General features: G+C 40.5%; 1 pseudogene; it reads left to right on the top strand.

Moving 5' to 3' along the window:
* The first annotated feature begins 16,061 nt into the window (after window positions 1-16,061).
* LOC147732890 (uncharacterized) lies at window positions 16,062-17,423 on the top strand (annotated as a pseudogene).
* The last annotated feature ends 227 nt before the right edge of the window (window positions 17,424-17,650 follow it).

Genomic DNA, 17,650 nt, shown 5'->3' with positions numbered 1-17,650 from the left:
ACCCTTTTGTTTGTTTCTGTGTTGCCTCATTTTTATGGGCCTGTTCTAGGAAGAGGAAAAAGGTGAGTCTACTTTCGAGTAGCACTGTGTAGTTCTACTTATTGAATTGCTTTAAATGTTTTTAATGATCTATTTGGGCCACAGCTAATTTGTTTGATGCTTATTTTAACTTCATATATATGTGTATTTATTGGTGCAGAAAGTTTACATTTACTGTTGTGCTTTTATGGTCTGTTTACAAAGATCGAATAATGCTGTGTGAACTGAACTGAAATAAGGGCAGTTGAATTGCATTTAATCTACAAGAGGCTGTTGCAAAAGAAATTGAGACTTTGATAAACCATGATATCATTGAGCACTTTACTGGTCCAACGCCATGGATGTCACCGATAGTGGTTGTACCTAAAAAGGACAGTGGAGGGTCTGTGCGAATATGTGTTGACATGCGTCAAGCAAACAAGGCAATCAAAAGAGAAAGAAACCCAAGTCCGCACATTGCCGGTATGGTTACCCAGTTGAATGGTGCAAGGCTTTTTTGTGCCTTGAGCTGAACAAAGGAGATCATCAGCTCGAACTGGAAGAAAAACGCAGGTACAGTACTACCTTTTCAACTCATGTTGGTTTGTTTGGATAAAAATGATTGAGTCTCAGAGTGTCTTCAGTTGCCGGACTTTTTCAAGATGTCATTCTTCGCAATACACAACCTGTAATGCACGCTTTCAATTACAGTGACGATATACTAGTATTTGGAACCACCCGAAAGGAACATGATAGTGCACTTACACAAGTTTGAGGTCTACTTGCTGATGCAGATCTTATGTTGAATGATATGGGCAGTTAATGTTCCCGGTACATCTCTGACTTTGCCACTGTGAGTGCCCCATTTAGAGAGTTAACTAAAGGGAATGTTTAATTGCAGTAGTCACGGAAGTGTGATCAAAGTTTCAAGACGATGTGATTGAAAATTCTACTGAAATAGCTTGCTTTGATCCAGAATTGCATACAGAGATTGTTGTGGGTGTCAGCCCAGTGGGTTTGGGCGCGATTCTTACCCAACTTAGTGAACATGCAAACGCACAAGGTGTATTGTTGCTTATGCTAGCCAAAGTTTGTCATAGACTTACTCACTTACTTACAGGTTGCTTACTCGCAACCTGAGAAAAAAGCCTAGCTGTTGTGTGGGCTTGCAAACACTTTCATGTGTTTCTGTATGGAAAACATTTTCACTTGTTACTGATCACCAAGCATTGCTCATTATCTTTGGCAATCCAAAGGCCAAGATGCCCCCTCGCATTGGGAGATGGGCGCTGAGACTACAAGAGTATGTCTGCACCATTGTGCACCAGCCTGGAAAAGATCAAGACCTGCAGACTACGTTTCTGGAGTGCCCATGCTGTGTCAGAGTATCCCTTCCAAAATGGCCGAGGCCTACCTAAACTTTGTTGTGATATCCAGCACTCCTGCAGCTGTGTCAGTGGAGCAAATAAGTGCTGCTACCAAGACTATGCTCATCCTCAAAGCAATTATGCATCAATCCTGAGAAACGCATGCTCAACCTCTTGATAACGACATTGAATATCAGAAATTGAAGAAGTGATGTTACACAAGAAGAGATTATCTTGTGAGGGTCGAGAAATGGAATTCCTGAAAGTCTACAACAGCAAATCATTATAATGACACATGAGGTACATTGTGGAATTGTCGCCACAAAGCAAGTCCTCCAGGACCGTGTTTGGCTCCCTCATCTTAATGAGCAAGTTAAGAGAGAGCTCCAGGCTTGTAATTTGTGTAACTATTTATCTCCCAAAACAACACAGCATCCTTTGAACATGTTGGATCTTCCAAGAAACGTCTGGGAGAAATTGCACTTGACTTCCTTGGACCCCTTGGAAATGGGCATTACCTCATAGTAATTATAGAGGAGTACTCCTGGTTTCCTCTGGTGGAAGACTTTTTGTCAATCACTCATGATCGAGTCATTGAAAGATTAGAATATAAACAAAAAAGTTGGTTCTGTGGGGAACACACTTGAATTGAAAATTGTCTTGAATACATATAGGAAACCAATTTACTAAATGATATATCAAGGAGGACACAAAACAATGACCACAGTGGAAGAGACAGGTCAATCTTTAGTATTTAACCATTTTGCATAAATTCAAAAAGCAGTATTTAAACAAGCTTTCCAAAACACATCACAAACATATACTAGGAATACATTGAGTGGGAGAGTCCTTTGCCAGGGCCGGTTTTCGTTCCCAGTCCGGCCCTGGTAGTAGGTGTATTATTCGAGCGTTCTTTGGTTTGCGGAGGTTGTCAGCTGAATAATACCTGCGGCATGAATTGCACAATAATTCTATAAAAAAAGGGGGGTAAGGTGACACTCAGATTTAAATTCTATCGGAGTACTGTATATCATACAGGATATGGAGGCAAGGGAGGAGTCTACCTTATGTCTTTATTTAGAATCCTCAACACCAGCCGGTGCGAAGATTGTGAAGGGCTCCTCCCTTGCCTCCATATCCTGTATGATGCACAGTACTCCGATATAATTTATATCTGATTATGATTAATAACTCCAGGGTGTATTAGATTTCACAATTGCCTTAGTATAGCCCTTCGTGAAGGAGGAAACAGTCTTTCCTCGCACACACTTATCGGCACGTACGCAATAGGTGTCGCATGTCAAACAGGCACCACCAGAGGGCCCGGGTTGTCATTCGGAGAAATACACGCATGCAGTGAGACATCCCGAACGCGCTCCCTGGGTGCCACTTTACCCCCCTTTTTTATTGAATTATTGCGCAATTCATGCCGCAGGAGTTATTCGGCTGACAACCTCCGCAAACCAAAGAACGCTCGAATAATACACCTACTACCAATAAGGTGAGCACAAAAGGCCGTGTTTAGAATAACGCCACCCCTGGCTTTTAATAGTGACACACACCAGGCTCTTACCACATGTTAATTTACATCCATAGGCTGTCCTACCATATTCGAGTCCTGATGAAGACCTGCCCTTGATGCACACAAACCAGCGCAATTTTGTTAGGGTCGAAACATGGACGTTCTGTATATATCTCCACCTGAACAGAGTCCAAAGGAACCTAAGAAATTATTTATTCTCCTGAGACTATTGTAATGCACAGTGGATACTTTAAATGTATTGTTTTGTGTAATTGTATGATTCGGTTTGTAATTGTTTTATCATTTTCAACACTTAGGGCCTCATCAGAAGCCCGCCCGCCACCCTAGCGGTAAACGGGACCGTCGGCCTTAAGGGCGGGGGTCCCGGGGATGGCAGTAGGATGTGCCCGCCACAGTGGCGGTCACATCCTGTACTTTTAGCATTGTGGCGGGCGGTGCTCTCTGCACCGCCCGCCACAATGCTAAAAATGCATTGCAGCATTTCCATAATGAAAGCGGCAGGCACCGCGCAGTGCCTGCCGCTTTCATTATGCAAATGCAGGGGTGTACCATAGGTACCCCCGTGTGCACCCCCCTACTGTGCTTCACTCTGGGGGCCTGCAGGGGGCCCCCAGAGTGAAGTCCACCTGCCTTTCCATGGCGGCATTGCCGCCACGGAAAGGCATTGTAAAATGCCCATTATAATATGGCTGGCGGTGTCTGATAGACACCGCCACCATATTATTCCTTTTCCTCCCCGGTGACCGGGGCGGAAAAGCAGCGGACGGTCTTTCCGTCCGCCGAGGTCACCCCCCCATACTAATATGGCGGGGGGAAACGAGGGATGATGGCGGGCGGATTGCCCCCGCCAGGCTGGCGGTGGCCACCGCCAGCCTGGTGGGGGCAATCCGCCCGCCATCATAATGGACCCCTTAGTCACCAGTCACGACTCTCCCACTCAATTTATTCCTAGTATATGTTTGTGTTGTGTTTTGGACAGCTTGTTCAAATACTGCTTTTGCAATTTATTCAAAACGGTTAAATACTAAAGATTGACTTGTCTCTTCCACTGTGGTCATTGTTTTGTGTCCTTCTTGATATATCATTTACAAAGTAAATTGGTTTCCTATATGTATTCAAGACAATTTTCAATTCAAGTGTGTTCCCAATAGAACCAACTTTTTTGTTTATATCCCTTACGCAGGTTCTGAGGGTTACTGGGTTACCCCATTACTTGTAATGGCTTTCTAGCACAGGTGCATACCTGCGAGGGTACATCCACACATTTATTTGTGTCACATAAAATTGTAATAACATGTCAGAAAAATAAACATTATCGTACACGGAGGAATATATTAAAAAATGAATCCAGGAACAGGGTGAATTTGACTACCTAGGCACAGGACTGACTCCTGTAGATACTACCCTGAATGACAAATTGACACGTCTAGAAAGACTAGAGAAGAAATTGATTCGCACACGCCTGCATGGTCACTTGTTTACAAAGTATCTACAAGAGAACATTATCCCAAAGGGATTGCAAGTGCACAACGAACCTGGGATCTTCATTGAAATACCCAAATTCCGCGAAGGCTTCAGCTTTGTCGCCAACAACTGCTCCAGACACTGGATGGTGTTGGGTGTCGAGACAGCACTGGAGTACGTGAAAAAATTGATCCAAGAGATCGCAGACCTTAAAAAAGAAATTCTGGAAGACAAATCACTGAGGAACGCTAGAGAAGCACTGGAACGGGCTGAGAAAGACATTTCTGAGTTCAATACCATAACACTGAATAAAAAACTAGAAAAACTAGCCAAGGACATCAAGACGTATGATAAAAGTCACTTATCCTTACATCTGTGACAGTTATTACATCCAGGATTCCCAAGGACACTATACGAATCGGAACAGACAGAACAATAGAAGATTCACCACTTTTTCAAATTCTTCCTTTGGGAGTGGCCCTGACAGTGAGTCAGAAAGAGCAAGCACCAGCTCGGATCCAAGGACCTACCAACAAGTACCATCCTATCAACCACAAGCACTTAACTTCCCCACCGCGGCAATACACCAAGGTGGGCTACAAACCAAGAAAAGTTGGGTCCCAGAATTTGTTCTCTTTTTTAGGGGATCCCTCTTGGAACAACAGAGACACCAACTGGGCAAGCCCACCCAGATGGATCCAAGGGAGAGGCAACCGCCTGGGCAACACAAGAGTTCCGTTCCAGCCAAAACCTCAACAGAAATACAGAGAAATCAGCACAAGACGTCAAACGTACCGCTGGTAAATACCATCATGACAGCAAGACCGAGTGAAGCTAACTTACGGATTGGAGGCAATATTGAACAACAAAGCATCACCAACATGAAAGATCCCATCTTAAACATCTCCAACTACTCCTTGAATACAGCAGAGCATGATATCTTGGCAAAGGGCTTATCATTCATACCGACAGTCCCCCTAACTCCTTCAACGTTAAGTTGAAAATACAAAATTTCTTTAGAAAAATCAGTTTAAAGTACTTCTTCGCAAAAAGAGAAGAGTACACAAGAAAACCAGCAGCTACAGACTTCCGTCCCCCATCAACTTTCAACCCTGCCTCATATCTCATGAATGAGTAAATATTTGCTTATGAGAAAGTCGTAATGACAGAGATCATGAACCTCCTACAGAACACGAAGTACATCAAACATAACATCACGAAAGAAGAAAGAGTGGCACTGCAAACAATGAAGGACAACACAACTATTGTGATAAAGACTGCTGACAAAGGCGGGGCAGTGGTAATCCAGAATACGGAAGACAATATTGCAGAAATCACACAACTAAATTGTGAAAACAGCTACACCCACATACCAAGGGACCCAACGAAGGAGATTGCCAAACTTATCAAGGAACTCACCAAACATGGCCTCGAAGAAGGATTCTTGTCAGAACCAGAATTCAAATTCTTGAACAATGAAGCACCCAGGACCCCAACGATTTACACAATACCAAAAGTTCATAAAAACCTACAGAAACCACCAGGGAGATCGATAGTCTCGGGGTGTGGTTCTATTTTAGAACCTGTTAACCAATACCTGGATACTTCCTACAGCCGTTTGTATGGGAAGCAAGATCATTTATACATGACACCATGCACACCATTCAAATGCTGGAGAATAATCCTTTCGAAAAATCAACCCAATTCTTTGTCACACTCGACGTATGTTCACTATATACGAGCATACCACATGAGGAAGCCATTACAGTCATCAGAAAAGTCCTAGACACTCGCCCTTCACTACATTGGATCCCCACGGATTCTTGATCCAATTACTCACAATCGCAATGACAAAAAACGTTATATTTCAAAACAAGTTCTTTTACCAGTGCAAATGAGTTGCCATGGGGGCCGGATTTGCCCCCAGTCTGGCGAACCTATACATGGACAATTTTGAAAACGGGAAACATCCTTTATGACGCAACTTTTACCACGCAGTACCTTTACAACGCAGGTTTTTCAACGCAAGTCATTACAACGACTTGCGCTGGGGGGGTGCTCCAGGATAGGTAATAGTTTAATTTACTATCCAACACCTTCCCTACTATCCTCGGGGACTGGAGTTGGAATAGTAAATTAAACTATTCACTATCCAGCACCCCCTAACGCAAGTCGTTGTAACGACTTGCGTTGAAAAACCTGCGTTGTAAAGGCATGCGTGGTAAAAGCATGCGTTGTAACAACATACATCCTTTGAAAACCTATACATATACCAAGACCATAACCCAAGCACTGACAACATCACTTCTTGGAATCGATATATTGATGACATTGTAATGATCTGGACAGGCACAGAAGATACCCTCCAGTTATTCCTATCATGGTTGAATGCCCGCTCTACTGACATTCAGTTCACTATGGCACACAACAGAGAGTCGATCCCATTTCTAGACCTTACTCTGGAAAGTGAAGAAGGGAGAATTGTAATGAACCTTTTAAAAAAAACAACTGATCGGAACACACTCTTGCAATACAATTCGCACCACCCCAGAAACCTGAAGGACAACCTGCCATATGGACAATTCTTGCGCGTCCGCAGGAACTGCACAAGAAGAAATAACTACTTTAAGGAAAGTGATCTACTCTTTTCCAAACTGAGGGTGAGGGGGTATCCTAAAGGGCTCCTGAACAGAGCCAGGAAAAGAGCCTGGTACAGACCACGAGAAACCTTACTGGAAGTAAAACCAAAAAACAGGGAAACCGACAAGTTGATTTGTGTTACTACTTTTAATGCAAGAAGACATGAGATAATAAAAGTAATCAAAAAATACTGGAACCTGGTAGGCCCCGAAATCGCAATACCAGAGGTCCCCATGTTTTCATTCAAACGGGCAAAAAATGTTTTGGAACACTTAATTAAATCTCTACTGCAACCTCTGTGTGACAAAATTACCTGTATAGAGCAAACCCTTGCGAAATTTGAAAAATTACAAAGAAAGGACACTTCAAGTATCTTAAAGATCCTTTCCGTACCAATATCAAAGGATAGCTCCCTACCACCCAAAAGTAATCTTAAACAATCGAAGATCATGAAGATACAAGCTAAGATTAATAATCAAAGTGGTAGTTCCGACTTGACACCTTCTCCTCCTGTAAACACTTCAGTGCAAAACACTTCAACACAACCTATACAAACTAATAACAACACAACTGTAGCACTGACCATGCCCACCTCATCTGAGAACCTTACACCTGACATTGATGAGAGTGAATGGGCTGAGTAAGGTTTATCCCCTGAACCACGCGACGGCCAGACTGAGCCCCAAAGGCCAACAACTACACAAAATGCTACATCAGACACACGCCCAAATCAAACACCTAAAACGTTAAACCCGAAAAAAGTTACCCACATTCACCTCCCACCTGATTCTCACCGGCACAACATAGTAATGATTGGTGTACCAGAACTAGAAACAGGTAAAACAGAAAGCTATGGGGACTTGAAAAACAAAGTAAGCCATTGGCTAACTGTTCACAGACCGATCCCCCCCTATATCAGCGGCAAAATAACAAATGTTAGGAGAGTTGACTGGGTGGGAAATAGAGTTAAATCCACAGAGGGCGATTGTGTTGTAGTCAATTTTAAGGATGGTCGTGCGGCAAGGCACATAACTGGTTGGAAGGATAGCTCTATCAGCAGCTTGATCCGTACCATGGATCTGAGCTATTTCTACCCCCGGAATAACCATTCCCTAACATCAGTGCACTCATATCCCACTGCTGAGCAGGAAAGAGCTCCAGATAATTATAACCAATATCACAGTGGAATAACATCCCGAAATCATGGCCATTATACTGCTGGAGAACAAAGGCAGTCTAGGAGGAACATATCCTGGGAACCTAGAGAGGTTAGTTATCAAGGAACTTATCCAGAGAATCGGGAGGTTGCTCATGGGTTGTACTACCACCAAGAACACTCCCAACTTACATATCCAAATACCCACTATAATGTACCTATCACAAATAGGTTTGACGCCTTTTATAATCAGAGTGACTTGGACGGGGTCGACTGACTTCATGCTGGCTCAGTCATAATAACATCAGATGATCCTATACTAAGTAGTTACGCACAAGGGGAGGTACATAAACAAGCCATAATAGCCCCCCACAGATGACAAAGCCAGATAACACCAGTAAGACAGTGACAAATATAGATCACCCAAAGAACAATAGCATATCACCTGTCTTGTCTGAGGCCCATAATTTTCCTCTGGTCTACACAGAACTAAACACGTCTAGCACTGTAAACCTGGGGGCTATACATGCAGAACAAATCAACTTGATGCCAGACCCATTTATCAGAGAATCTGTTTTAGAAACAGCGTCAGGTGATTGTAGTGTGAGTTTAGTCTCCTGGAATATAGCAGGTCTGGCCGATAAAATACGTGACTCTGCCTGGTTAGCATTTGTTAAAAAATACACAGTTATATGCCTTCAAGAGACATGGATGGAGGATAAAAATGCCCACATTGAGGGTTTTCAAAGCTTTGTTATACCCGCAGTTGCATCAACTAGGGGAAGAGCAAAGGGGGGCCTAGCCATTTTTATTAATCTGGGATTATGTTGTAAAATAAGTAACTGTTATAATGCCAATCGGAACATTCAAATGCTTGAACTGAAGAGAGGCAAACATGCTTTGACCCTGATTAATTTTTACAACGCTATTAATGGTAATGGTGAATGTAATATTTTGTCTTTAAAAGAGATGTTGAGAAAAGGTGCAAGCACTCTGTCTCGGAAGATGTTGATTGTAGGTGATTTCAATGTACACCCATGTGGCAACCCAGGTTTCACCCCAATGGGATCGTTGGGATGTAACAGTGTGGAAGGTTTCCATTTTGTCCATTCTAGGGGAGGAGTGAATTTGAACGACCTGGTGAACGAAAATAATTTAACTGTAGCCATGTCCATGGTCCCTGAGACAAAGGTCTATGATGTTCCCACTTTTAAAGGTTTAGGACAGGGGTCCTTTATAGACCACATATTAGTATCTGCAGATCTTGTAATTTGGGTCTCGAGATTTACTATTCATACGAGTATCTACAGTGATCATAACCCCCTAACTATCAACCTGGGTGGGGCTTTATTTGAACAGCGAACGTCCCGTGAAGATCGGGGAACGCTGAGTTGCATAAATGGTAGACGCCGTCTAAAGTGGTCAATGGTAAACCAAGCAAATTTGTACATTGAAATAAATAAGTCATGTGAAGAGGAACTGCTAACCTGCATATCAAAAAAAATCAAACCTAGAGACTATGACCAAATTAAAAATTTGCGCTTGATCTACAAGGAAACATTAGCCGCCAGAAAAAAAGAAATCAAGGCTAACACTATGGAGTCTCTCCTTGACCCATCAGTGCTGGGGAATAGTAATAAATTCTGGCAAATTATTAACAAACCTTTGTTTGATAATCCTAACGATACAGCCCTTGGCACGAATATCCCAGAGGAGGAGTGGGTGACCCATTTCAGTGCAATTTTTAAGAGTAATGAGCAACGGGCAGAAAATGCTTTTTTAACCTTATCTGTGAATTCTCTGTGCTTTTCAGTTAACGAGGTTGAAAGGGGTATCCAAGGACTAACTAGTAATAAGGCCCCAGGCCCGGATGGCTTACCACCGGACCTTTTTGGGTCCAGCATTTCTTTTTGGGCACCCGTCCTCACGGCGGTAGTGAACGCAGCAGTGATCTCGGGGTGCCCAAGGTCTTGGGGGTTATCGACCATAGTCCCTGTATTTAAAAAGGGCGACCGCAGCAGCCCATTATGCTACAGGCCAATATCTTTAATTAATTCTGTAGCCAAAGTGGTAGGTGGTATAATTCTGAATAGGCTATCCACATGGGCAAAAGAAAATAATATTTTATCACCCATACAATATGGATTCAGACCTGGACATTCGACAATCACACAATGTCTGAACCTGTATTTGATCTTAAGTAAATATACCCTGGCCAAACAAGGAACTGTCTATATGGCATTTATGGACTTATCGTCTGCTTTTGACTGCGTGGACAGAGATAAACTATGGGTTACCCTGATAAAGATGGGTGTAGAGAGGAATTTAGTTAATTTTCTGGCTGATCTGCACTCGGATACAAGAGCCAACGTCCGTTACACCCAAGATCTAAAAGTAACGGGGGAATTTAGAATAAATTGGGGTGTGCGACAGGGGTGCATCCTGGCTCCATTCCTCTTCAATTTGTACATCAACGAATTGGAGGAATATCTGCTAAAAACTGGAGCCGATTACCCCTTTGTGGGCCGCAAGGGGGTTCCTGTGCTGCTTTACCATTTGCTGTCCTTATTTCTAGGACAGCAAATGGTCTCCAGAAACTCTTAAATTCCTTCTTTAACTTCATGGAGTCCCGTGGCCTAAGCATTAATAACTCTAAGTCCTACGTCATGAAAACAGGACAGGGTTCTCGAAAAACTAATCTTTTTTGTATAAATGGGGAAAAAATCCCTACCACTAATACTTTTTCATACCTTGGGGTCCTTTTAGATCATAAATTATCCTGGGGCCCAGCTGTTATTAAAAAGAAGGGCGAGGTAACACGTGTCAATGCGGCCATACTTGGCTTTGCGAAAAAAATTGGCAATAGCCCGACGGCCGCTCTGCTTAAATTATATCAGGCAAAAAGTGTTACTGTCGCCTGTTATGGAAGCGAGCTCTGGGGTTATTGTAAGATGAGGGACCTAGAGGTTACAGAAAATAACCTTTTGAAGAAAATACTGAGGCTGCCAAGGGGAATTGGAAATTTCTCGGTGCATGAGGAGTTGGGTGTTCCCTATCTATGTGATAGAATAGCAGTGAACCCGGTATTGTGCTGGTTGAACTGCTGGCTTAACAAAGATATACCCCTCACTCATGATATATTAAAAGAAGCCCTAACATTGGATGGAAGGTTTAAGGTCCCGTGGCTGAAGTATATCAAGGACTGCTTGACGGCAATTGGCCGGACTGATTTATTCTTAACCCCAAATTCTATCACCAAACCCGATGTTACTTTTGTAAAAAATGCCATGTTGACAACCAGGTATACTGACAGGGAAGAGGTTGAGTTACAGAAGGACAGTGTTAGGAAACACGTACTACTTAAAACCTGTCTACAAATGGAACCATACTTATCATGGCCTATGACTGGCTATGAACGCTACCTGCTAACAAGGTTCCGTTTTGACTTATTCCATCTCCTATTGGCGGTACCAAGTGGGGCTCATCGGGGTGAGGTGTTGCCAGCTTGCGGCTGCGACGGGAAGTCTCCGCAAGATCTGGCACACTTTTTATTCATTTGTCCTTATTACATAACACCCCGGAAACTATACTTAAAACCCTGCCTTAAAAAACTGAATTTCGCACAGATAAAACCTGCACTTTATTACCTCCAACTATTGAAATGCGATTGCACTTTATTTGTTTGTAATTTTCTGAAATTAGCAATCACTTTCAGGAAAAGTATGGAGGGATAATTATGCTGCTAATGCCTTGGGCATTTTTTATCTTTCATATTGAATTATTTATGTATTTATTATATTTTTAAAATGTTTATGCTGCCCGCTGCTTTTATCTCTCATATTGTATAAAGAATTCTGTATCTGACAAATGAATTATCCGGATTGCTTTTAACCGTCTGTTGATGAATTGTACTTTCATGATTGTAATGCTTACAATCGAATAAAGATATTTGATTGAATGAATGTGAAAGATTATGTGGTGTCTTCATTTCTGGAAATCACTCCAACACCAGATCTGTTAGGTCTTCCACCCATCACTGGACATCAAAGGTGTGGCAGCTGCAAAGCTTGCAAATACGCAATAACTGGAAAAATGGTCCCACACCGTGGTAAGACATATACCCTCAATCACTTCACGAATTGTAACAGCCAGAATGTTATATACGCAATAAGATGCCCATGCCTATTGGTCTACATAGGCCAGACGACACAAAAAGTAAAGACCAAAATTCTACAACACCAAAGCAGAATAAGATGCAAAGTACAAGGAGCACCATTAGTAGACCACTTTTCTACAATGGGACATACGCATGAACAAATGGAATGGATAGTACTGGAAAAAGTGATCACCCATAAGAGAAGTGGCAATATCGCCACGCAATTAAATTTCACGGAATGCCGTTGGATACACAACATCGAGGCAATAACCCACGGCCCCAATGAACAGGAAGAGACATTTGTACAAATGAGTAGATTGTAACTCCATGACAGGAAAGGCTAGATTGCAGACTTTACTTTGGCCACCAGAAAATGCACATAGATCTGTGTTACACACCATACATGGGATATCCAAGATGTAACAGACCTCTACAGCTAGGCTGACAAGAATAACAGGACCACTAGTCAGTACACGTGTAATACATCATACACATAGGGCTATCCTTACACCTGTTATTGATATACCTAGTCCCATGTTTATATATTGAAATGTAAATTTTTATGTTTGTAATGTAATGTAAAGTGCAAAAAGTGTGTATATGCCTCGATTCATGGAAAGATAGAACATTTATGTGATTTACTTCTCTATATCGCATTAACTGAATTACCAGTATGTACACACCTTAACATGTATACAATCATGCGAACTGCCGTTTCTAATGCATAGTACTGGCCATGACTCACACCTGGAAAGACTATTGAGGTGACATAAATCTCAAGATCGCATGAATAGAACCAACAGTGTAAACATGTAAGCAATCTCAGAAATCTTAATTGCTAAGAACAGATGTTGAATTAGGACTCTGTAGACAGAATGTTTAAGCCTAATATATAAATGCCACGACCTTCCTAATTATGACTATCAATGAGTTTAACTTCTTTAAGATATGCTTCGGGCAGGCTGTCAGGCTCGAAATGGAATGGTTTATATATTACATTCTGTCCGCATAAACATCCCCTTTCGAGATCAATATCTAGGGAGCTTAGTTTTACCCGGCCACATTTCACTTCCAATTATGATGTATAACTACAGGGTGTATTAGATTTCACAATCGCATTAGTATAGCCTGATGGAGCAAGGTGAAGAACAAGATTTTGTTCAAACTTGTGAAGTTAATCTTCCATAATAGTAATCAAATTAATAAGCTTATGATGAAATTACTAATCAACTTAGTTTAAGAATACATTCATCAATACACGTGGGATAAACTAATGTGCTCTATGTTGCATACGCAAAGAAAAAATAATAAACTAACCTTGTCTATTGTCTTTGTCAGTATTAAATGCGGCAGTTAAATTAATGGCATGTGCCTATTTTATGTGCTAATGTTATGTTTTTCCTGTGATGAAAATCTTATGGAGTTCGTGATGATCAAAAAGGAAAAGTAATTATAATGCTGCTTGTATGTGCTTATTGCTAGGTAACATAATTAACAGGATTAATTAGTAAAGGGGGCGGGTAACAGAATGGGTCTCAATTCTTTAATTAATTGATGTCGTGTGTTTGTTTAAATAATAGTTTCCGAAGTGAGGCCTAAAGGTAGTACAGAAAATATGGCTGACAGAGCTGCAGACGTGAAACCTTGTCCAGAGTGAAGTCTTTGCACAGGCGTAGCTGTGAAGATTTTTACTGCATTGTCATTGCTGATTGAAAAGCAGTTCTTTGGTCGTGTTTGAACGTGCACATGGAAAAAGGCTCAAGGCTAGGAAGTAAATGTTCGAAACCCGAGGAAAAAGTAACTTTCTTGAGGAAGCTGAAAGATGTGGAAATGAAAGACAATAGGGCTTATTTGAAGCCTGGACTTAGTCAAGAGTCTGAGATTACCTAATAAATTTTATCATGGACTGACACTGGACAGCCAATGAAAAGCTCGGATTTGCTTAAAAGAATGTAAAATGTAGAAAGTTTAGCTAGAGAGAAAGGTATAAAGTCTGACACTATGAGGAGGGAAATAACTCTTAGTTTCCGATTCCTGAATGACGTGACATGCTGTTGGACCTTTGGCGCATGTAAGGACAGCAGACTTTAAATGATTTTTTCCTTTTTAGGTGAAGTAAGAAATAGTCAGGGAAATAGATTTAGGGAATGGAAACTGTTATTCTGCTAATACTTCGTTTTTCTGAGCTTGCCTTGAAAATGTCAGTTTTAATTCATTTCCTTATATAAATGCTGCTTTCTTAATTGCTTATGAAATAAAGATTCTTAAACAAAAATTCTTTTTCTTTATGAAAAATAAAGTTAATAAATTAGATTTGAAAAAGACAAGCTGGTCTTGTTTATTCATGGTCTAGTTTCCATCAGTTGATCCAATGGCCTTAGTGGTCAGATGAATAAATAATAAATGTTTTTAAAACCATGGTAAAGATGATAAAACTGCAGTTGTATATAATAATGTAAATAATAAGTGAGTAGATTTATTAATCATACCACCTGATTCAGCTGCTCAAAAATTGTCTCATTGGTATTATGGGCCTTTATATGTGTTTCATGATTAATGGTGAGTATTGAGGTTTGGATAGCGTTTGTGAGACAGTTTTTCAATCAGAGCGCTGGATCAATTACTTGGTAGCAGAGTTACGGTTTCTATGGTAACTAGCATGTTACATGGTAAATACATAGGATTAATGTCTAAAACATGTTAAGTTTGTTCAGTTGTTATATGTAGTCGAAAGGTTTTTTCCAGCAGTGTGAAAATTCCTGGTTTGTGCCGGCATGAGAAGTGTGACAGGTGAAGTTACACAGCGCATTTGTTCTGCTTCAAAATAGTGGTATCGCCGTATATCACAAGTGTTGTGGTCGTACAGCACAAGTTTAGGGATTTTAGGTGTGTAAGGTAAAATGCATAGTGAGGATTGTCTATGAAATCGTAGCCTTCGAGTATAGGGACTAGTGTCCTGTTTTAAAACTCACTGTGAAAAGAGTAGTAGAATTTATCTAAGCTTGAGTGAAGGGTAAGGAAGCGTCGTCTATCTTACTGGCGAGTGAGGATTTCTATTAGTGGGCTAAAGTCCTACTAAAGATTTATGTATGCATGGTTAGGGATTTTTCTGTATGAGTGTGCGTAAATTTGTAATATACGATCGAGTGAAACTCTAAATTGTCTCTAAGGAGGTATAAAATATCTCTGTATGTGCATTTAGAGAGAAACGAGTTCCTTATTACTTGCTAGAAGGGTAAAGTAGCCTTACTTTATCGACGAATTTATATATTCTGTGAAAATAGCGTTGTCTATTTCACGCGAAAAGAATACTTGAATGTTTGGGAAAGCTATCACTTTATTTTAGCGAAACAGGCAAATGGTTTGTTTTTGTGGAGTTATTAACTGAATTTATTTGAAAGATTTGTAAATATGGCGGTGTGAAAATTTTTTGTAAAGGAGGGGTCAGTTTAAGGAGTGGAGCGAGGGACAGGGAAGCTGCAGCGGTAGCATACGTCACAAGTGTTGCGCTGTGATTGGCTAACATACGTCACAGTATTCGCGCAGCTGATTGGCTCATCCTGAAAAACAGTAATTCTATTGATTGAGCAAAATAGTGACGAAGTTTAACTTGATTAGTTTGTTGGTATGTTTCACGCACGGATTGGTTGGTGTTGCGGAGTAACAAAGTTATTACGATCTTTTCCGAAGTAAGGGAAATTGTTTAAAAACGTGGATTACTATTTCATGAAGGAGAAAAAGAAGCTTTCATGGTTTCAGAAATTGAAAAACAAAATTAAACCTGACAAGAAAATTTCAACGCAAGGTGGAAGGTTACTTCATAAGTACAAAACACCTGCAGCTTATATGTTGGGTGAATATGGTTATCATACTTGTCTTTGGATTGAGAATTGGATGAAGTATACTGAAAATGATGGTGTATAAGCATGGCCAGAAGATGGATCATTTAACATAGCAGTTTTGAAAAATCAAAGAGAAAAAATGATGAAACTTGTACCAAAGCCTAGACCTACTCAATTTGAAGCTTTATTTGAATGGGAAGATGAAATGTTTGAATTAGAACGAGAGAGTAGAGGCATATTAAGGGGAACAGGATTAGGTCCTGATAGAGAAACACATGAGGATAGAATGCGTCGATGGAGAAGTGCAGACATGTCTGATGGTTTATATCCAGTGAGATTAATTGATGAGGTAACTGGACAAATGAGTGCCCAAAAGAAAAATAGAATTAGTGAAGAAAGTGATTCAGAAGATGCGGTATTAGAAGAAATGTATACAAAAAAAACGCCACCTTATCAACCAGTTTGTTCATGGTCTTCTCCAAGTGCCCCTCAAAGAGAAATTATTGATGAGACATCTCCTAAAACAAATCCGAATTATAGAGAAACACCTGAAAGAGTAGAAACAGGACGTAATTCAAGTATATCAGGAGACAATAGAAATTATACTAAAACCCCAGTTCAAAGAAATGAAACTTCAAGAAATGGAAATAGAACAGAAAGGTATGAAGAATTACCAAATACCTCAGAATATATTCGTTCTACGAATGAATTAATACAGCAGTTAACTAAAAGCATGGAAGCAGTAAAAGTACCTGTAACGATTGGACCTGTTCTTCCAGTATTTGATCAAAAGGAAATTAGACATTCAGCTTTAACTGTTCCATTAAATTCTGAAATACAGAAAATGGCTGAAAAATGTTATTCAGATTTGTCTGAAATACATCGAGAGAAAATAATGATGCCTGACTTAACTTTAAATCAAAGTTCGTCATGTAAAACTCCATCTGGTGCAGAATCTGACTCTGGAACTCCGGAAAAGAGTCTGAGTAAAATAGATTTAACACAAATCCCAGAACCAAAATTACTTGATGTTGCAAAATTGAAAGCAGATTTAGAGGAGTTAATAAATGGAACGATTGGAGCTGACAGATTGAAGGCATATCAGGATGATGAATTATTATTTATTTGCAAAAGCATAACATGGAAAACGAAAAACAAATATGAACAATTAGAGGATATGGCTTATGAATTAGAAGTAGATTTAAGTAAGCAGAAGAATTTGCAGAAAAACTATTGAAAATATGAATATTACAGGAAGAATCATTCATATAAAAGAGTTAATTGTGATTTTGAGAAAATGGGGTGAATTAAGTAAATGGAGAGCGAAATGGTCAAAGAAAAGAGATGAAGACAGAACAAGTTTAGCTTTTCCGGTCAGAGAAAAGGAAAAAGTAGTAAATGAGTTTCCAATGAGAGAAATAGCGGGAGGAGGGTATGTACATGTCCCATGGACAAGACAGGACA

Source organism: Lissotriton vulgaris, chromosome 2_1, assembly GCF_964263255.1.
Source record: "Lissotriton vulgaris chromosome 2_1, aLisVul1.2, whole genome shotgun sequence".
Classification (NCBI taxonomy): domain Eukaryota; kingdom Metazoa; phylum Chordata; class Amphibia; order Caudata; family Salamandridae; genus Lissotriton; species Lissotriton vulgaris.
This window is presented reverse-complemented; position numbering and strand designations above follow the sequence as displayed.